Here is a 23,101-nt window from a genome sequence, read left to right on the forward strand (position 1 = left end):
GAGGCAGAATTATAGTAGGTATATTCTTGTACATAGGAGACAGTATTATAGTAGTTATATTCTTGTACATAGGAGACAGTATTATAGTAGTAATATTCTTGTATATAGGGGGCAGTATTGTAGTAGTTATATTTTTGTACATAGGAGGCAGTATTATAGCAGTTGTATTCTTGTCCATAGGGGGCAGTATTATAGTAGTTATATTCTTATACATAGGGGGCAGTATTGTAGTAGTTATATTCTTATACATAGGGGCAGTATTATAGTAGTTATATTCTTGTACATAGGGGGCAGTATTATAGTAGTTATATTCTTGTACATAGGAGGCAGTATTATAGTAGTTATATTCTTGTACATAGGAGACAGTATTATAGTAGTAATATTCTTGTATATAGGGGGCAGTATTATAGTAGTTATATTTTTGTACATAGGGGAGTGGTATTATAGTAGTTGTATTCTTGTACATAGGAGGCAGTATTATAGTAGTTATATTCTTGTACATACGGAGCAGTATTATAGTAGTTATATTCTTGTACATAGTTGGCAGTATTATAGTAGTTATATTCTTGTACATAGGGGGCTGTATTATAGTAGTTATATTCTTGTACGTAGGAGGCAGTATTATAGTAGTTATATTCTTGTACAGAGAAACAGCAATACAGCAGTTATATTCTTGTACATAGTAGGCAGTATTATAGTAGTTATATTCTTGAACATAGGGGGCAGTATTATAGTAGTTATATTCTAGTACATAGGGGAGTATTATAGTAGTTATAATCTTGTACATAGGAGGCAGTATTATTGTAGTTATATTCTTGTACATAGGGGCAATATTATAGTAGTTATATTCTTGTACATAGGGGCAATATTATAGTAGTTATATTCTTGTACATAGGGGGCAGTATTATAGTAGTTATATTCTTGTACATAGAGGCAGTATTATAGTAGTTATATTGTTGTACATAGTAGACAGTATTATAGTAGTTATATTCTTGTATATAGGGGGCAGTATTATAGTAGTTGTATTCTTGTACATAGGGGCAGTTTTATAGTAGTTATATTCTTGTACATAGGGGGCAGTATTATAGTAGTTATATTCTTGTACATAAAAGCAGTATTACAGTAGTTATATTCTTGTGGATCGGGGGCAGTATTATAGTAGTTATATTCTTGTACATAGTAGACTGTATTATAGTAGTTATATTCTTGTATATAGGGGGCAGTATTATAGTAGTTACATTCTTGTACAGAGAAACAGCAATACAGCAGTTATATTCTTGTACATAGGAGGCAGTATTATAGTAGTTATATTCTTGTACATAGGGGGCAGTATTATAGTAGTTATATTCTGTTACATAGGGGAGTATTATAGTAGTTATAATCATGTACATAGGAGGCAGTATTATTGTAGTTATATTCTTGTACATAGACATAGGGGCAATATTATAGTAGTTATATTCTTGTACATAGGGGCAATATTATAGTAGTTATATTCTTGTACATAGGGGGCAGTATTATAGTAGTTATATTCTTGTACATAGAGGCAGTATTATAGTAGTTATATTGTTGTACATAGTAGACAGTATTATAGTAGTTATATTCTTGTATATAGGGGGCAGTATTATAGTAGTTGTATTCTTGTACATAGGGGCAGTTTTATAGTAGTTATATTCTTGTACATAGGGGGCAGTATTATAGTAGTTATATTCTTGTACATAAAAGCAGTATTACAGTAGTTATATTCTTGTAGATCGGGGGCAGTATTATAGTAGTTATATTCTTGTACATAGTAGACAGTATTATAGTAGTTATATTCTTGTATATAGGGGCAGTATTATAGTAGTTATATTCTTGTACATAGGAGACAGTATTATAGTAGTTATATTTTTGTACATTGAGACAGTATTATAGTATTTATATTCTTGTACATAGAGGCAGTATTATAGTAGTTATATACTTGTACATAGGGAACAGTTTTATAGTAGTTATATTCTTGTACATAGGAGCAGTATTATAGTAGTTATATTCTTGTACAGAGGAGCAGTATTATAGTAGTTATATTCTTGTACATAGAGGCAGTATTATAGTAGTTATATTCTTGCACATAGTAGACAGTATTATAGTAGTTATGTTCTTGTATATAGGGGGCAGTATTATAGTAGTTGTATTCCTGTACATATGGGCAGTATTATAGTAGTTATATTCTTGTACATAGGAGGCAGTATTATAGTAGTTATATTCTTGTACATAGGGGGCAGTATTACAGTAGTTATATTCTTGTAGATAGGGGGCAGTATTATAGTAGTTATATTCTTGTACATAGTAGACAGTATTATAGTAGTTATATTCTTGTATATAGGGGGCAGTATTATAGTTATTTTCTTGTACATAGTAGACAGTATTATAGTAGTTATATTCTTGTACATAGGAGCAGTATTATAGTAGTTATATTCTTGTACATAGGAGACAGTATTATAGTAGTTATATTCTTGTACATAGTAGACAGTATTATAGTAGTTATATTCTTGTATATAGGGGCAGTATTATAGTAGTTATATTCTTGTACATAGAAGACAATATTATAGTAGTTATATTTTTGTACATTGAGACAGTATTATAGTATTTATATTCTTGTACATAGAGGCAGTATTATAGTAGTTATATTCTTGTACATAGGGAACAGTTTTATAGTAGTTATATTCTTGTACATAGGAGCAGTATTATAGTAGTTATATTCTTGTACAGAGGAGCAGTATTATAGTAGTTATATTCTTGTACATAGGAGACATTATTATAGTAGTTATATTCTCTTATATAGGGCGCAGTATTATAGTAGTTATATTCTTGTACGTAGAAGCAGTATTATAGTATTTATATACTTGTACATAACGGGCAGTATTATAGTAGTTATATTCTTGTACATAATAGGCAGTTTTATAGCAGTTATATTCTTGTACATTGAGACAGTATTATAGTAGTTATATTCTTGTACATAGGGGCAGTATTATAGTAGTTATATTCTTCTACATAGGGGGCAGTATTATAGGAGTTATATTCTTGCACATAGGGGGCAGTATTATAGGAGTTATATTCTTGCACATAGGGGGCAGTATTATAGGAGTTATATTCTTGTACATAGGGGCAGTATTATAGTAGTTATATTCTTGTACACAGGGGGCAGTATTATAGTAGTTATATTCTTGTACATAGGGGCAGTATTATAGTAGTTATATTCTTGTACATGGGAGGCAGTATTATAGTAGTTTTATTCTTGTACATAGGGGATAGTATTATTGTAGTTATATTCTTGTACATAGGAGGCAGTATTATAGTAGTTATATGGTTGGACATAGGAGACAGTATTATAGTAGTTATATTCTTGAATATAGGGGGCAGTATTACAGTAGTTATATTCTTGTACATAACGATCAGTATTATAGTAGTTATATTTTTGTACATAGAAGGCAATATTATAGTAGTTGTATTCTTGTACATATGAGATAGTATTATAGGAGTTATATTCTTGTACATAGGGGCATTATTATTGTAGCTATATTCTTGTACATAGGGGACAGTTTTATAGTAGTTATATTCCTGAACATAAGAGCATTATTATAGTAGTTATATTCTTGTACATAGGAGCAGTATTATAGTAGTTATATTCTTGGACATAGGAGGCAGAATTATAGTAGGTATATTCTTGTACATAGGAGACAGTATTATAGTAGTTATATTCTTGTACATAGGAGACAGTATTATAGTAGTAATATTCTTGTATATAGGGGGCAGTATTGTAGTAGTTATATTTTTGTACATAGGAGGCAGTATTATAGCAGTTGTATTCTTGTCCATAGGGGGCAGTATTATAGTAGTTATATTCTTATACATAGGGGGCAGTATTGTAGTAGTTATATTCTTATACATAGGGGCAGTATTATAGTAGTTATATTCTTGTACATAGGGGGCAGTATTATAGTAGTTATATTCTTGTACATAGGAGGCAGTATTATAGTAGTTATATTCTTGTACATAGGAGACAGTATTATAGTAGTAATATTCTTGTATATAGGGGGCAGTATTATAGTAGTTATATTTTTGTACATAGGGGAGTGGTATTATAGTAGTTGTATTCTTGTACATAGGAGGCAGTATTATAGTAGTTATATTCTTGTACATACGGAGCAGTATTATAGTAGTTATATTCTTGTACATAGTTGGCAGTATTATAGTAGTTATATTCTTGTACATAGGGGGCTGTATTATAGTAGTTATATTCTTGTACGTAGGAGGCAGTATTATAGTAGTTATATTCTTGTACAGAGAAACAGCAATACAGCAGTTATATTCTTGTACATAGTAGGCAGTATTATAGTAGTTATATTCTTGAACATAGGGGGCAGTATTATAGTAGTTATATTCTAGCACATAGGGGAGTATTATAGTAGTTATAATCTTGTACATAGGAGGCAGTATTATTGTAGTTATATTCTTGTACATAGTAGACTGTATTATAGTAGTTATATTCTTGTATATAGGGGGCAGTATTATAGTAGTTATATTCTTGTACAGAGAAACAGCAATACAGCAGTTATATTCTTGTACATAGGAGGCAGTATTATAGTAGTTATATTCTTGTACATAGGGGGCAGTATTATAGTAGTTATATTCTGTTACATAGGGGAGTATTATAGTAGTTATAATCATGTACATAGGAGGCAGTATTATTGTAGTTATATTCTTGTACATAGACATAGGGGCAATATTATAGTAGTTATATTCTTGTACATAGGGGCAATATTATAGTAGTTATATTCTTGTACATAGGGGGCAGTATTATAGTAGTTATATTCTTGTACATAGAGGCAGTATTATAGTAGTTATATTGTTGTACATAGTAGACAGTATTATAGTAGTTATATTCTTGTATATAGGGGGCAGTATTATAGTAGTTGTATTCTTGTACATAGGGGCAGTTTTATAGTAGTTATATTCTTGTACATAGGGGGCAGTATTATAGTAGTTATATTCTTGTACATAAAAGCAGTATTACAGTAGTTATATTCTTGTAGATCGGGGGCAGTATTATAGTAGTTATATTCTTGTACATAGTAGACAGTATTATAGTAGTTATATTCTTGTATATAGGGGCAGTATTATAGTAGTTATATTCTTGTACATAGGAGACAGTATTATAGTAGTTATATTTTTGTACATTGAGACAGTATTATAGTATTTATATTCTTGTACATAGAGGCAGTATTATAGTAGTTATATACTTGTACATAGGGAACAGTTTTATAGTAGTTATATTCTTGTACATAGGAGCAGTATTATAGTAGTTATATTCTTGTACAGAGGAGCAGTATTATAGTAGTTATATTCTTGTACATAGGAGACATAATTATGGTAGTTATATTCTTATATATAGGGCGCAGTATTATAGTAGTGATATTCTTGTACGTAGAAGCAGTATTATAGTATTTATATCCTTGTACATAACGTGCAGTATTATAGTAGTTATATTCTTGAACATAATAGGCAGTATTATAGCAGTTATATTCTTGTACATTGAGACAGTATTATAGTAGCTATATTCTTGTACATAGGGGCGGTATTATAGTAGTTATATTCTTGTACATAGGGGACAGTATTATAGGAGTTATGTTCTTGCACATAGGGGCAGTATTATAGGAGTTATATTCTTGTACATAGGGGCAGTATTATAGTAGTTATATGCTTGTACATAGGGGCAGTATTATAGTAGTTATATTCTTGTACATAGGAGGCAGTATTATAGTAGTTATATTCTTGTACATAGGGAGCAGTATTATAGTAGTTATATTCTTGTACATAGGGGATAGTATTATAGTAGTTATATTCTGGTACATAGGAGGCAGTATTATAGTAGTTATATTCTTGTACACAGGGGGCAGTATTATAGTAGTTATATTCTTGTACATTGGGGCAGTATTATAGTAGTTATATTCTTGTACATAGGAGGCAGTATTATAGTAGTTATATTCTTGTACATAGTGGGCAGTATTATAGTAGTTATATTCTTGTACATAGGGGATAGTATTATAGTAGTTATATTCTTGTACATAGGAGGCAGTATTATAGTAGTTATATTGTTGTACATAGGAGACAGTATTATAGTAGTTATATTCTTGAATATAGGGGGCAGTATTATAGTAGTTATATTCTTGTACGTAACGATCAGTATTATAGTAGTTATATTTTTGTACATAGAAGGCAATATTATAGTAGTTGTATTCTTGTACATATGAGACAGTATTATAGGAGTTATATTCTTGTACATAGGGGGCAGTATTATAGTAGTTATATTTTTGTACATAGGAGGCAGTATTATAGCAGTTGTATTCTTGTCCATAGGGGGCAGTATTATAGTAGTTATATTCTTATACATAGGGAACAGTTTTATAGTAGTTATATTCTTGTACATAGGAGCAGTATTATAGTAGTTATATTCTTGTACAGAAGAGCAGTATTACAGTAGTTATTTTCTTGTACATAGGAGACATTATTATAGTAGTTATATTCTTATATATAGGGCGCAGTATTATAGTAGTTATATTCTTGTACGTAGGAGCAGTATTATAGTATTTTTTATCCTTGTACATAATAGGCAGTATTATAGCAGTTATATTCTTGTACATTGAGACAGTATTATAGTAGTTATATTCTTGTACATAGGGGCTGTATTATAGTAGTTATATTCTTGTACATAGGGGGCAGTATTATAGGAGTTATATTCTTGCACATAGGGGGCAGTATTATAGGAGTTATATTCTTGCACATAGGAGCAGTATTATAGTAGTTAGTTTCTTGTACATTGGAGCAGTATTGCAGTAGTTATACTCTTGTATATAGGAGGCAGTATTATAATAGTTATATACTTGTACATACGGGGCAGTATTATAGTAGCTATATTCTTGGACACAGGAGGCAGTATTATAGTAGTTATATTCATGTACATAGGAGGCAGTATTATAGTAGTTATATTCTTGTACATAGGAGCAGTATTGCAGTAGTTATACTCTTGTACATAGGGGGCAGTGTTATAGTAGTTATGTTCTTATACATAGGGGGCAGTATTAGAGTAGTTATATTCTTGTACATAGGAGGCAGTATTATAGTAGTTATATTCTTGTACATAGGGAGCAGTATTATAGTAGTTATATTCTTGTACATAGGAGGCAGTATTATAGTAGTTATAGTCTTGTACATAGGAGGCAGTATTATAGTAGTTATATTCTTGTACATTGGAGGCAGTATTATAGTAGTTATATTCTTGTACATAGGAGGCAGTATTATAGTAGTTATATTCTTGTACATAGGGGGCAGTATTATAGTAGTTATCTTCTTGTACATAAGGGGCAGTATTATACTAGTTATATTCTTGTACATAGGGGGCAGTATTATAGTAGTTATATTCTTGTACATAGGGGCAGTATTATAGTAGTTATATTCTTGTACATAGGGGGCAGTATTATAGTAGTTATATTCTTGTACATAGGAGCAGTATTATAGTAGTTATATTCTTGTACATAGGGGGCAGTATTATAGTAGTTATATTCTTGTACATAAAAGCAGTATTACAGTAGTTATATTCTTGTAGATCGGGGGCAGTATTATAGTAGTTATATTCTTGTACATAGTAGACAGTATTATAGTAGTTATATTCTTGTATATAGGGGCAGTATTATAGTAGTTATATTCTTGTACATAGGAGACAGTATTATAGTAGTTATATTTTTGTACATTGAGACAGTATTATAGTATTTATATTCTTGTACATAGAGGCAGTATTATAGTAGTTATATACTTGTACATAGGGAACAGTTTTATAGTAGTTATATTCTTGTACATAGGAGCAGTATTATAGTAGTTATATTCTTGTACAGAGGAGCAGTATTATAGTAGTTATATTCTTGTACATAGGAGACATAATTATGGTAGTTATATTCTTATATATAGGGCGCAGTATTATAGTAGTGATATTCTTGTACGTAGAAGCAGTATTATAGTATTTATATCCTTGTACATAATGTGCAGTATTATAGTAGTTATATTCTTGAACATAATAGGCAGTATTATAGCAGTTATATTCTTGTACATAGGGGGCAGTATTATAGTAGTTATATTCTTGTACATAGGAGCAGTATTATAGTAGTTATATTCTTGTACATAGGAGGCAGTATTATAGTAGTTATATTCTTGTACATAGGGGGCAGTATTATAGTAGTTATATTCTTGTACATAGGGGGCAGTATTATAGTAGTTATATTCTTGTACATAGGGAGCAGTATTATAGTAGTTATATTCTTGTACATAATGTGCAGTATTATAGTAGTTATATTCTTGAACATAATAGGCAGTATTATAGCAGTTATATTCTTGTACATTGAGACAGTATTATAGTAGCTATATTCTTGTACATAGGGGCGGTATTATAGTAGTTATATTCTTGTACATAGGGGGCAGTATTATAGGAGTTATGTTCTTGCACATAGGGGCAGTATTATAGGAGTTATATTCTTGTACATAGGGGCAGTATTATAGTAGTTATATTCTTGTACATAGGGGCAGTATTATAGTAGTTATATTCTTGTACATAGGAGGCAGTATTATAGTAGTTATATTCTTGTACATAGGGGGCAGTATTATAGTAGTTATATTCTTGTACATAGGGGATAGTATTATAGTAGTTATATTCTGGTACATAGGAGGCAGTATTATAGTAGTTATATTCTTGTACACAGGGGGCAGTATTATAGTAGTTATATTCTTGTACATTGGGGCAGTATTATAGTAGTTATATTATTGTACATAGGAGGCAGTATTATAGTAGTTATATTCTTGTACATAGTGGGCAGTATTATAGTAGTTATATTCTTGTACATAGGGGATAGTATTATACTAGTTATATTCTTGTACATAGGAGGCAGTATTATAGTAGTTATATTGTTGTACATAGGAGACAGTATTATAGTAGTTATATTCGTGAATATAGGGGGCAGTATTATAGTAGTTATATTCTTGTACGTAACGATCAGTATTATAGTAGTTATATTTTTGTACATAGAAGGCAATATTATAGTAGTTGTATTCTTGTACATCTGAGACAGTATTATAGGAGTTATATTCTTGTACATAGGGGACAGTATTATAGTAGTTATATTTTTGTACATAGGAGGCAGTATTATAGCAGTTGTATTCTTGTCCATAGGGGGCAGTATTATAGTAGTTATATTCTTATACATAGGGAACAGTTTTATAGTAGTTATATTCTTGTACATAGGAGCAGTATTATAGTAGTTATATTCTTGTACAGAAGAGCAGTATTACAGTAGTTATTTTCTTGTACATAGGAGACATTATTATAGTAGTTATATTCTTATATATAGGGCGCAGTATTATAGTAGTTATATTCTTGTACGTAGGAGCAGTATTATAGTATTTTTTATCCTTGTACATAATAGGCAGTATTATAGCAGTTATATTCTTGTACATTGAGACAGTATTATAGTAGTTATATTCTTGTACATAGGGGCTGTATTATAGTAGTTATATTCTTGTACATAGGGGGCAGTATTATAGGAGTTATATTCTTGCACATAGGGGGCAGTATTATAGGAGTTATATTCTTGCACATAGGAGCAGTATTATAGTAGTTAGATTCTTGTACATTGGAGCAGTATTGCAGTAGTTATACTCTTGTATATAGGAGGCAGTATTATAATAGTTATATACTTGTACATACGGGGCAGTATTATAGTAGCTATATTCTTGGACACAGGAGGCAGTATTATAGTAGTTATATTCATGTACATAGGAGGCAGTATTATAGTAGTTATATTCTTGTACATAGGAGCAGTATTGCAGTAGTTATACTCTTGTACATAGGGGGCAGTGTTATAGTAGTTATATTCTTATACATAGGGGGCAGTATTATAGTAGTTATATTCTTGTACATAGGAGGCAGTATTATAGTAGTTATATTCTTGTACATAGGAGGCAGTATTATAGTAGTTATATTCTTGTACATAGGAGGCAGTATTATAGTAGTTATATTCTTGTACATAGGAGGCAGTATTATAGTAGTTATATTCTTGTACATAGGGGGCAGTATTATAGTAGTTATCTTCTTGTACATAAGGGGCAGTATTATACTAGTTATATTCTTGTACATAGGGGGCAGTATTATAGTAGTTATATTCTTGTACATAGGGGCAGTATTATAGTAGTTATATTCTTGTACATAGGGGGCAGTATTATAGTAGTTATATTCTTGTACATAGGAGCAGTATTATAGTAGTTATATTCTTGTACATAGGAGGCAGTATTATAGTAGTTATATTCTTGTACATAGGGGGCAGTATTATAGTAGTTATCTTCGTGTACATAAGGGGCAGTATTATTCTAGTTATATTCTTGTACATAGGGGGCAGTATTATAGTAGTTATATTCTTATGCATAGGGGGCAGTATTATAGTAGTTATATTCTTATACATAGGGGGCAGTATTATAGTAGTTATATTCTTGTACATAGGGGGCAGTATTATAGTAGTTATATTCTTGTACATTGGAGTCAGTATTATAGTAGTTATATTCTTGTACATAGGAGGCAGTATTATAGTAGTTATATTCTTGTACATAGGGGCAGTATTATAGTAGCCATATTCTTGTACATAGGAGCAGTATTATAGTAGTTATATTCTTGTACATAGAGGGCAGTATTATAGTAGTTATATTCTTTTACAGGGGGGCAGTATTATAGTAGTTATATTCTTGTACATAGGAGGCAGTATTATAGTAGTTATATTCTTGTACACAGGAGCAGTATTATAGTAGTTATATTCTTTTACATAGGGGCAGTATTATAGCAGTATTATACCGGTAGTAGTAATTTTGCTTGTGGCTGTTGGTGTCACTCGCCTCAGGATCGCTGACCTCTCTTACATGGAAATGGTGCACCACACGTATAGAAACTCCAGAAACGTGGATTTCTTTATCTGGCTCCTGCCAGCCTTTATTTCATGACAAATCAAACAGATACCGCATACCATACAAAGTCAATTGCACCCTAACCGGGTGGGAGTTCAGGGTTGTCGTCCCTTTCGGACTCTGGCCTTTGCTAGGCTACCAACCTGCAGCATCTCAGCTCTGCTGCGCTGGTCCTCTCCCCACCTGATTTCGGCAGGAACTGGCCCTTTTCTAGTTCCTGCTCAACCCTTTTGTGTTAACTATGGCACCAGAAGTCCTGTCGGCAGCCCTCTACAGGCCCTTCTGTGTACTGCACTACTACATGCTGTATACAGCGAGAAGAATTAAAGTACTTATATATTTATACATAGGTGATAGAATATGGTTTCCTCCTGTACATGCAGGAAGTTACAAGTGGTTGGTCAGGAGTTGCTCACAAGTAACCTCTTCCCGTGTCAGATATGTAATGTATCTTTGATGTCTTATTCTGCTGGGTCAGAACAGTGGCGTCTTACATTTCGGTAGTGCAGGGACTTTTCCACTGAATGCAGGAAGCTTAAGAGAGTGTTAGCTGAGAATGTTCATCATAAATATTTATTGCATGTGTATAATTTCAAGGTCTGATAGCACTTTATGAATTATTGCTGTCGGCAGCTTTAGTAGCACTCACTGGGTGTTTCAGGTACGGGACAAGCAATCTGGAGAGTTAACCAAGAGAAGCAGAATGAGAAGAGCAGTTCCTATAATTGCTCACGTGCTCTATCAGTATCCAGTGCAAACTGCAGCAGATTGGCTCCAAAAACCCATCAAATGTTTTTTATATATATTTTTTTTACTCTTCTGTCTTGTAATCGCCTTATGTCCATCTATAAAACCTATGTTTTCCCTACTAAATGTGACTGTATGCGATTTAAGAGAGCACATTTATTTTGTGGTTGACATCTGGTGTAGAGGAATAAATTAGCAATTTAGTCTTGGAATAGAATAAAAAGGGTACTTTATTTTAACAAGTAAGGAAGTGTAATGGGAGGATGTGGCGGAGAGCAAATTTGTAAAAAAATTAAAGGAGAAAAACCTCGGTATGAGAGGAGCTGGTGGTCAGATGATGGAAATGAGGGACATGGATGCTGATCGCCTGTGCATTGAACATTATGGATAAGGTTTGTTGATGACTTTTCTGGTGTGACTGTACATATTTTAACAATATGAACACCTAGGAAGCTTCCAAGTACCTCCATTTTTTTCTGTGACTTGTAATTGCTTCACAACCACTTTGTCCTCCCTGGTTGCTTCTGACCAGGACATGTGACTGCTGCAGCCAATCACTGGCTATACAAGGTCACTATTGTGTCAAGCAATTGGCTGCAGTAGTCACATGTCCTGGTCAGTAGCAACCAGGAAAGATGGAGTGGTTGTAAAGAAATTTGAAGTCATGGAAAAAGTCATTTGAAGGAAGTCTACCCCATTAATTGTCCTGTAGAAACTTAAGCTAACTGTAGGTTTGGGAAAATTTAAAGGGGTTGTCCATCTCTACAATATTAATGACCTATCTTCAGAATAGGTCATCAATAATTGATCAGTATGGGTCTACTGCTTGGGATTCCAGCTGATCAGCTATTCTCCTGGCAGCAGTTAGTGTGGAGCAGGAAGCAGATATGTTTCCTACACATTGCCATGGCCCAGGTTGAATTCAATGGGAACAGTATCTGCAATACCAACCAAGGCAGCTGCAATGTACCTGGAGCTATTTGCTTCCTGCTCTGTACACACTGACAGCCGCTGTGAAAACAGTTGATCGGCTGGAATCCTGAGCTGCCGACCCTTGCCAATCAACTATCAAGTCATCAATTGTGAATAGGTGAACAATGTTTGAAAGGTATTCCAGGACTTTAACTACTAATGAGCTATCTTCAGCATAGGTCATCAGTAGTTGATCAATGGGGCCCGCCACTTGGGTTCCTGACCGGTCAGCAGATCGTTTGGCCCGCTATCAGTGCAGTGGGCCAGATATTGTTATAGCTGATCAGTGGAGGAAGTGTAATAGCCAGCTTCCCACTGAAATCAATCAGAGCACTGCCTCCTATCACACTTTTGCCTCCTCATTGCGGTCAGAATCAGAATTCAGGGGCGTAACTACAGGGGATGCAGAATATGTGGTTGCACCCCGGCCCCGAAACCTTAAGGGGCCCATAAGGCCTCTCTTCTCCATATAGGGAGCCCAGTACTATGAATAAAGCATTATAGTTGGGGGCCCTGTTACAGGTTTTCCATTGGGGCCCAAAAGCTTCAAGTTACATCTCTGTCGGACGTTCAATGTTGCCTATTAAGCTCTGCTACAGACAGAAGGTTTAATAGGCATCCATGCTTGGCAGCTCTGGTAGCCTTCACTAGGCTCTGGTCTGCCATACCAACATTGCGGGGACCAGTGGGGCGCTAAAGGGAGCCCCACATCCATCTAGCTTCTTAGTCACTGTGGTCAGGATTGACAGTGGCATCTAAACCTGAGTGCCATGATGTCAGGAGTTTGGGAACATGACGCTGCAGCCTCTGATTGGCTGTAGCGGTCACCTGACTTCCTGTGATGTCAGCTGTCTCAACCAAGGCAGAAGGGTAAGTAGTGCTCTGTTTGTTAGTTTACTACAAGCAGCCCTATTAAAGAGATGTTGTCCAGTAACCGGACAACCCCTTTATACGGCCGTTATTGAAGTTAGTCAGATCATCTCTATTGATGGCAGCTGTCATCTTCTCAAAACATCCAAGACCCTGTTAGGTTTGGAGTGGGATCAGCCCTTAAGCCCTTTTCATATAACCCCCATGACTGCACAAGTTGCGGAGGGTAATTTTTTCCTGATAGATGGGTGTCCAAGAGGTATTTACAACCCCTTTGAGGTTAAAATACCTGTGAGGGGTTAATTCACGTTTATGCCTTTTTAAATTGATAAGTGTATTAATCATTGACTACAGCGACTCCATTTTGTATTCTTTGCTGTTTTGCTAAATGCATGTTTCTGTATTAATTTCACTCTTTACTTAGAAGAATGTTAAATCTCAGATATAATGACCTTGGATATGTTCCCGTGTGTGTAATCAGCGTTCTCTCTGTCCTAGAGAAATTTACTCCCTTTGCTTAGAAGCGCCTGGGAACATATTGTTGATACAGTTATCATCGGACATTGACGCATTGTTTATGAAGGAGACGGCTTTTGAAAGATATGTATTGTTCATTAAGAAAGTCCAGGTGTCCAGCAGGTTCGGACCTGCGCAGTGGTTAGATCTTACGCAAGCATTTTCTGTTTCTATAAAGTTTTGCACTCTGAAAATAAACTCACTTCACTCTGACAACTCATCCAGCATGTGGTTGTCCATTTGTGTCGTCTATGGGTACCCATATCTCAAGACTAATCTGGAAGCAGACAGCATCCGCTCTACGGTCAAGACTTGATTGACCCCCCACATTACTTGGCGCAACCAACGAGGGCCAGAATTTAACTCCTTACCTGCAGCCAATATCTGACAACCCTGCCTGCCGACCATCCGGACTAGGGGACACGGGACCTCAGATCTACAAAACACCGGTGTAAGGTAAGCCATTGACTTATCACTCAAAGATCTGAGCCCCCCTGTCTCCAAGAGCCACGTGTCGACAGAAAGGTTTGTTGCTGCATGTTTATAGGATACTTCTGCCTGTGTAACTTACGGTGTTCTTAGTAACCGTTAGACGGAAAGAACCCACATGTGTATATTGCCATGCTGTCTGCTGGAACCATTGAATTGATAACTTTCTGTTGTACTCTGACTGCCGCACTCATTTTCCTAGCTGTCATTTGTTATAAGATCACAGAGGCCGCGTATAAAGGTGAGAGGTGGTTTCCTCTCTCTCCATAAAAAGTCTACTAGTAAACATCCGTACCCTGCCAGCCGTAGGCTTGGCAGAAGGGACTGTGTCCTGATCTACCCGACGGACTGAGGTAGAGACAGCGGACACCAAGTCCATAATACTAATAAGTGAATATTAAAACATTCATACCCTGCCAGCCGTAGGCTTGGCAGAAGGGACTGTCCTGATCTACCCGAAGGACTGAGGTAGAGACAGCGGACATCAAAGTCCATAACACACATTTGTGTCCTGCACATAGTACACATTTGTGTCCTGCCAGCCGCGACCTGGCAGAAGGGACTTAAAAGGTCATCGCGACCGCCAGATTTACCCAGAGGACGTTTTGTACATCCTCACTACTCCGTGATTGGGTAAATCAAAAATGGCAAGTCCAATTATTAGTATGGGGTCTCAGTTCTTGACCCCTATTGAGATAATTAGGGAGAGAGAGGGGGAGGACAGTTATAAACAAGCCCGTAAAGTTTACAAGCTGATAGGGCTTAAAAAGGCAGGAACTTTCAACTATGAGTTCTGGCGGCAGTACGGAACAAAACACAAGAAAGCTATCAAAGACGCCAGTCTAGATAAAGGAGTAGAGGCCATAATCAAATATAGTAGAAAGGCAAACGTAGAACGGTGGGATTGTGAGCCGGTGTTTGAGGGCATAACTTGTGTATGCACCCCCGGTGCGTGATCCGACCAGAATGCACCCGATTTTACCAACCGCAAGCAGCTCTGAGATTCTTCCTGAGTATCAGAGTTGTACCGCTGCAACTCCACCACAAGAGCCCCAAAGAAAAAAAAACCTTATTGGCATTGTCCCAGATGCGGACAACGACACCCTTTACAAAAACAAACAGCTTTAACTATGTGTAAACAGGAAAAGACTAGAAACGAAGGCTAGAGACATGGGTCTCACCCTCCGTACAGATGAAGTGTACTACTCAATGATGTGTGAAGCGTTCATGCAAGGCATTGGCCCATCATTGGCAAATAAAATAAAAGCATGCACCCCTGATTGGCAACAAGCCAAGCCCAGAGACTTGTATAAAAAGGCAGTAGGGTTTGCTATGGATGAGAAGCGCCCTGCAGTGGTGGTTAAATATTATAGCTACCAGGAGGGGAAAGTCCAACTCTGGGACAGACCCCACAGAGAAACACGCAAGTGTTACAACTGCGGCAAGGTAGGCCACCTGGCCAAGCATTGCCGCTGTCCCAAGAAACCTTGTAACCAGGAGACAGATCAGGGCGCCACTCCCAGCGACAGCGCCGCGTCGCCCGAATCCGTCCCAATGAAGTCCCGGCGATCCAGCCCCAGTATCCCTACCGTGGAAACAGAGGATAGAGGCACACAGACTCTCGAGCCTGTTTCCATATGAAGTGAGGAAGTGCCCTTTCTTATAGACACTGGGGCTACAAATCCTGTCTCAAAAATTCATGTGAAATAGTAGAAATGTTTAAGGCAAGGAGTACGCCTATATGGAAAAGCAAGTTAGAGAAATAACAAAGGACAGACAAAGCAAGTTAGAAGTTTGGGGATCTGAGACCCACAAAGTCTCAAAGATTCAGAGATAAGCAAAAGTTGGTAAAAGTAAGTTAGAATAGATGGATTGAGAAACGTGTGGATACGGTAATTATCAGAAAAAGGGAATTCTTTTATAGTTTGTGTTCCTTTGGGACATAAAGCAAGTTCATGTAGAATCTGTGAATAATTATGTGTGACAAATAACCAATATTGTGTGTCTTCATGTTATGTAATCTAATTTTTTGTCATACGTTTAGTCTTTTGTCCTTTTTTTTGTGTGAGCGTTTAACTATTCCTCTGCCGTCCAGGTTTGATTGGTGTGGTTTGGAGCCTGGATATTCTGGCTGTTTTCCAAAAATCTTAGTTCTGTTCCAGAGAGATAGAGGAATGCGTGCCTCTCAAGGCCAAAAAGATTAGAGTGGAGAACACTGAACGAGTAACTCTGTTTGCTTGAGTAGAATGACACCCGTAATGAATCCAATGAATCTTGCTGTTCTTGCTGTTCGTTGTGTAAATGTCAGTTTTGTAACTGGTCGGACGTGTGCATAATTGCTAAATGTGTGTTACAGTTGCATCATACCCTTACGTCCTGTGTGAACTCTTACTAATATTTGAATGAGACTTGACCGCATGAACGGATGAGAATTAATGACCCGTGTTCAGACTGTAATGAATGCATAATGTGTGTGATGTAGGCGCTGTGTGCTGATAATTTGGCAGCCTGCCAACAAGTCATAATTATACTGTTTCTGAGAATGCTCTATAGAAGAAATGTACGGACGGCCATGCCTGTACTTACACCTGCTGCCAAATTCCGCACCTTTCTGGGCCTTGTTTTCATACTGCCCCCATTGGTCCACTTTGTTTTCGCTCTTATACAACTACTCATTCTTTTCTCTCACCCCTGAAGCTCATTCTCATCCTTTTATACTTCATCCGTTATTCTTTTCTGTACTGAATTTTCTGACCAGGTGACAGTATCGACACAAAAGCACAGGGGACGACCCCGGCCACCTGGATGCTACTCAGAATCCAGTGGCTCGAGGAGCTCCCTCATGTGTTTGTGCGGTGGCAGCAGTACAGGCAATGGTTAACAAATCTTCGGAGTTGGTCTTGAACCAACTCCCCCTAGTGGTCCTCACCCCCCCCATGACACCCGGAGCATATACACGCAAGTGCAACCCAAGCACTTATTTCTGGCCCGTCAAATCCAGCTACAATGTGCTCCTGTCATTCTTCTCACTGTTGCTACTACTTTGAACTCGGTTACCCTTCCAATTAAGTACCCTAGTTCAAAAGGGGGGGAGAGAAGATATAGGTGATCTAGGTATTGCAGGTCAGCTATTTTTAAAGCTATTTTTAAATTTTTAATTTTTTTTTTTTTTTCTTTTTCCTTTTTACAACAAGGTTATGATCTATTTGAAATAGAATACCAGCCTGATTGTCTAGCGATAATCGGTGCAAGGGGCTTCAGAAGTGCCAATTCAGCTGGCAGAAACTGAACCGCTTGAGGTAATGTTTAAAGGGTCACGATACCTCACTCGCTTCCTTATGCTGGAAGGTCCTGAAAGCATATTGAGAATTGCGTGATGGGACCCTTGGGAGGTTGTATCAAACTTCACCCGTCCGGTGAGGCTTGTATACACCCCGGGTCTGAAAGTCACCCGACCTTATGTCGGATGGCAGCAGACCAAGCGACACCTCTACCCGTCCTCACTTTTACGTACGCAGAGGAACAAGCTCTTAGCCCCCTTGGTCCGTCAGTACCCCCTGGCACATGTCCAGGAAGATGCAATTGTAGACACTGTCTCTTCTTTATGTCAACTGAAAGTTTTTGTTAATAATGTATATTCTGAGTTGTTTTTGTAGATGGTACCAGGGTAATTGATGACTCCACGCTGGATATGCAGTGATCACGCAACAAGATGTCCTAAAAGCAGAATGCCTCCGCATGTCCCAGGACAGGAAGCGGAGTTACAGGCCCTCGCTGAGGCGTGTGGAGTGGTAAAAGGTAAGACGGCAAACATTTACACTGACTCCCAGTATGCATTTGGCATAGCTCATGACTACGGCCTAACATGGAAGGCCAGACAGCTTGTTAAGAATGGTGCAGCGGTGACCAAGTGGAAAGCTCACACCAATTCCTACAGCAGAGAAACAAGAGGCAACGCCATCACAGATCACACAGCAAAGGCAGCGGCCCTTAAGCCGTGGAAGAAAAGAAGAAAAGAAGAATTTAACAATAATTTTGGACTTTCAATATGAACTTGGACTTTGAATTACTTTGATACAAACATTGGACTTTGATATGCTAAAAGACTTTACAGTTACAAGCAGCAGAAATGGGACGGTGAATGGCGAACAGTCAACAGAACTTGCCCACCAAGGTCCCTGTGCCCCCTGATGGCCCAGCAAATGCACGGAAAGACACACCTACCGGGGGTCCAGATGTCCGCCTTGAGGTCGTGTCCTCTGGCCTGCTTCGTCGCCTCCGGTGCCGTCCGGCATGACGTGCCCACAAGGGTCTTTCTGACTTTATTCCTGACAATGTTGCCTCCTGTGGCTAGAAACGCACTGACGCCGAAATCTGCGATCTGCACGGAGCCGTCTTCACCCAGAAGGATGTTTCCAGCCTTAACATCCCTGAGGATCTGGCCGTTCTTATGCAGGTACTCCAGGCCTTCTAGCACCTCCTTCAGCATGGTGGCGATGCTTGCCTCATCCAGCACTCCGTTCCAAGCAGCAATGAGATCGACGCTTGAACACGGACGGGTGGCTCCTGGGTTTCCTGTAGTTGCTGCATCATCACTTGTCCAATTTTGCATGACCTTTGCCGTAAGCAACAGGGCAGAAGTAAATTTGCCACATAACACTTGCCTAGACCACTCTACCCATTTCAGGGATTGCAATTTGACTACACTCAGCTCCCACTTATTGGGAAGTATGACCACGTGCTTGTTGTTGTTGATGTCTTTCCAGGTTGGAGACCTACCCTGTTACCAAAGTAAATAAGCAGGTAATCGTACAGGAGCTGATGAATGAGGTAATCCGCAGATACGAGGTACCGGAAGTGATTGACTCAAACAAAGGTACACACTTCACACCTGCAGAGTTTAGACAAAGTTAACAGACTAAATGGTACGCTTAAGTTAAAGAAAGTGTTGTTTGGCTTTATGCCAAGATTGGGACTGTATCATCCACAAGCCCTGCAGCAGGGCTATGACATAGTAGCCGGATATGTAAAGCACCTGTGTGACCAACTAATGGTAACCCAGAATCTAGTCTTTTTCTCCCATTCCAGGCCCAGACAACCTAGAGGGATCTTATTCCCTACTACCTGGAGATTGGGTGGTCGCAAAGAGACGTGTCCGGAAATCCCTAGGGCCCAGAGTCAAAGGGCCCTGTCAAGTCCTGCTGATCACACCTACTTTAAGTAAAGTTGTAAAGAACTGTTGTTTGTTTTAGGACTAATGGACTTTTCACGCCCTACCTTTGTTCCCCCCCCCCATGAGAAGGAAAATGAAGGACATTTTGTTTATTGATGGACTTTTGGACTTTTCACTCCATGCTTCGCCCTTGTGAGAGGGTGCAAAGGGACAATGCCCAAAACCACCTTGTTAGGCACCACCAAGTACTGTTGGACTTGTACACACACCTAGTGCCACTGGTTTTCCTTTCTTGGCTGTTCCTGTTCCGTCAAAAGAACTGTTTGCATGGACAAATGAAAACTCAGAAACCAGAGATAGCTGGTGGGGTGACACATTTAGTGCTTTGAACCCTGCCAATTGGTTTTCTGGTTTAGGAGGTTGGTTTATGGGGATCCTACAAAGTATATTACAAGTTGTGATGATTTTATTATGCATTTATAGAGCAATTAAGGTTATAATTTCATGTATTTCTAAATGTACTGAAAAAGCTTTCTCTTCGCCGATATGAATCACGTGTTTATGGACTAGGAGTCATACTTGTCTTGACCCCATGTCCAAAACGGGGGAATGTGAGGGGTTAATTCACGTTTATGCCTTTTTAAATTGATAAGTGTATTAATCATTGACTACAGCGACTCCATTTTGTATTCTTTGCTGTTTTGCTAAATGCATGTTTCTGTATTAATTTCACTCTTTACTTAGAAGAATGTTAAATCTCAGATATAATGACCTTGGATATGTTCCCGTGTGTGTAATCAGCGTTCTCTCTGTCCTAGAGAAATTTACTCCCTTTGCTTAGAAGCGCCTGGGAACATATTGTTGATACAGTTATCATCGGACATTGACGCATTGTTTATGAAGGAGACGGCTTTTGAAAGATATGTATTGTTCATTAAGAAAGTCCAGGTGTCCAGCAGGTTCGGACCTGCGCAGTGGTTAGATCTTACGCAAGCATTTTCTGTTTCTATAAAGTTTTGCACTCTGAAAATAAACTCACTTCACTCTGACAACTCATCCAGCATGTGGTTGTCCATTTGTGTCGTCTATGGGTACCCATATCTCAAGACTAATCTGGAAGCAGACAGCATCCGCTCTACGGTCAAGACTTGATTGACCCCCCACATACCCAATGGAATGGGTAGAATTTAAACTCCAGATTGCAATTACAGTTTGTACATCCTTGACTGCTTGCATTACAGTAAGTCTTCAATGCTCTTGAAGGCTCCTGAAATGTGAACCATAAACATGTCCGAGTCAATGTCCGGGGCTTCCATTGCCACAGAGAAGGCTGAGAGCGTAATGGATTGATGACGGTCTCCCATCGATACATCAGGCATGGAGTGTGGTGTACTGGAGGAGGATGATCTCAATGATTTACATGTTCTAATAACGTCAGGCTTCTCATGAAGGCAGCAGACTGTCGAGAGGCGTTTCTTGTGGACTGTAGCTAATTGTCAGAGAGATGAGTTTGGATTTCAGAAGTAATTACTTGCTCTGATGATTTAGGCAAAAATTAGATACAGAGTTGCACTGTAATTAATTGAATTAGTCAACATTTTTGATTTTTTATGATGAAATAGGGGCTTGTTGCTCCATCAAGAGTTTATGGTAATCACTCACTACCTGCACATCGGGAGGGAAGGTAAACCTCAACAGAGGACGAAATGAAAATGAAGTTATATCTTAGACCGAGAGACATCCAAAAGAAAGTTTGGCCGAATAAGTAGCTATATCTATTATGGTGGCATTCTCAAAATTAGAAGTTGCCATAGTCAGGCCGCTTATATTAATATCAGTTATTAGTATACAGGACTTCCCAACAGGTGAATGGCCATTAGCAGGTCTAATATCACAGAAAAAGGGTTGTATGAACAGACAAAAAAAAATCACAGAAAGTGGCCATACTTACTGATGTACTGATACAAGAGGGCAGGTAATAACAGCATATATATCCCTCAACATGCCGGCACCCGCTCAGTTATTTCCATTAGCTCTATTGAAATGAATGGCGCACTGACCTTGCAAGCTTGGACCTTTAAATAAACAGATGTAGCGTGCCAAAAAAAAAGTTTGTTGCATGCCACAAGTGTACGAGAAAATGGTAGATTTTTCATCAAAAGTATTTGCAAAGATTTTTATATATATTTTTTTATTTTATATTTATCGGGGCAATGGAAAAAGAAAGAGGATTACAAAATATCCAAAACGTGTGTATAACTTTAACCCCTTAGTGATGACCTCATTGCCTTTTTACGTCCTATATAAGTGGGCTTTAATCCTCAGGGACTTAAAAATCTGCTTCTTATGAAGATTAAAGCCCCATGGGCTGTGGACATGACAAGCTCCATGCTGCCAGCTGCCTGAGGTAGCCGACAACCTGGAGCTGTCATATGGGGCCAGGATATCCGGTGGATAGCGCTGATTGCATTAAAGTAAATAAAAAGTTAGAGTTTCAGCTTTCCTCACAAATTGCATCCATGAGGGGCGATATAGCTACTCACCCCCATCCTCCACAATGTCCCATGATTATCTGCTCCAAAAAGGACCTTCGGCCATCTTCTGCGCATGCACGCCAAAGGAAAAATAGTGATGCATGCGTAGAAGACCGGATCGTCGCAGCACATTTGAAATCTCCCGGTTTGCAGGAGATGCTACCAGGGACTGCGGTCCCCGGGACCGTGATCGCCGCTATCCAATGGATAACAGCGATCACAGAAGAGTTAAAAAAAGGAAAATGAAAGTAAAAGTTTCACCTCCCCTCATGAATCGGATCCCTGAGGAAAGGTGAAAATACTCACCCCCGTCCTACGTGATGTCCTGCAATGATCTGGTCCTTCCAGGACCTCATGTCGTCTTCTGTGCATGCCCTGGGAGATTTTAAATCCCTCTGCACCCGGCCAGCATGAGTAGCTGGGGGCAGAGAGATGTCACCAGGGACTGCTGTAGGCGGTTCCCAGTCACATGATCACTCTTATCCAAAGTTTAAAAAGTTTAAGTTTCATCTCGCGTCTCGGATCATATGCATGAGGGAGGATGAAATTGCGTACATAAGGTGCCCATATTTTTCCATGGATCTTACCACAGCTTCTGCATATGCGCCCGTCGCCAATATGGCGGACGCATGTGCAAAAGCCGCGGATTGCCCTGGTAACTTAAAATCTCCATGCTCCTGGCTACCAAACGACGCCGAGAACCTGGAACTTTCACTGGGTGCAGCAATACCTGGTCTCCGATCATGTGATTGCCGCTATCCAATAGATAACC

Source organism: Eleutherodactylus coqui, chromosome 1, assembly GCF_035609145.1.
Source record: "Eleutherodactylus coqui strain aEleCoq1 chromosome 1, aEleCoq1.hap1, whole genome shotgun sequence".
NCBI lineage: Eukaryota > Metazoa > Chordata > Amphibia > Anura > Eleutherodactylidae > Eleutherodactylus > Eleutherodactylus coqui.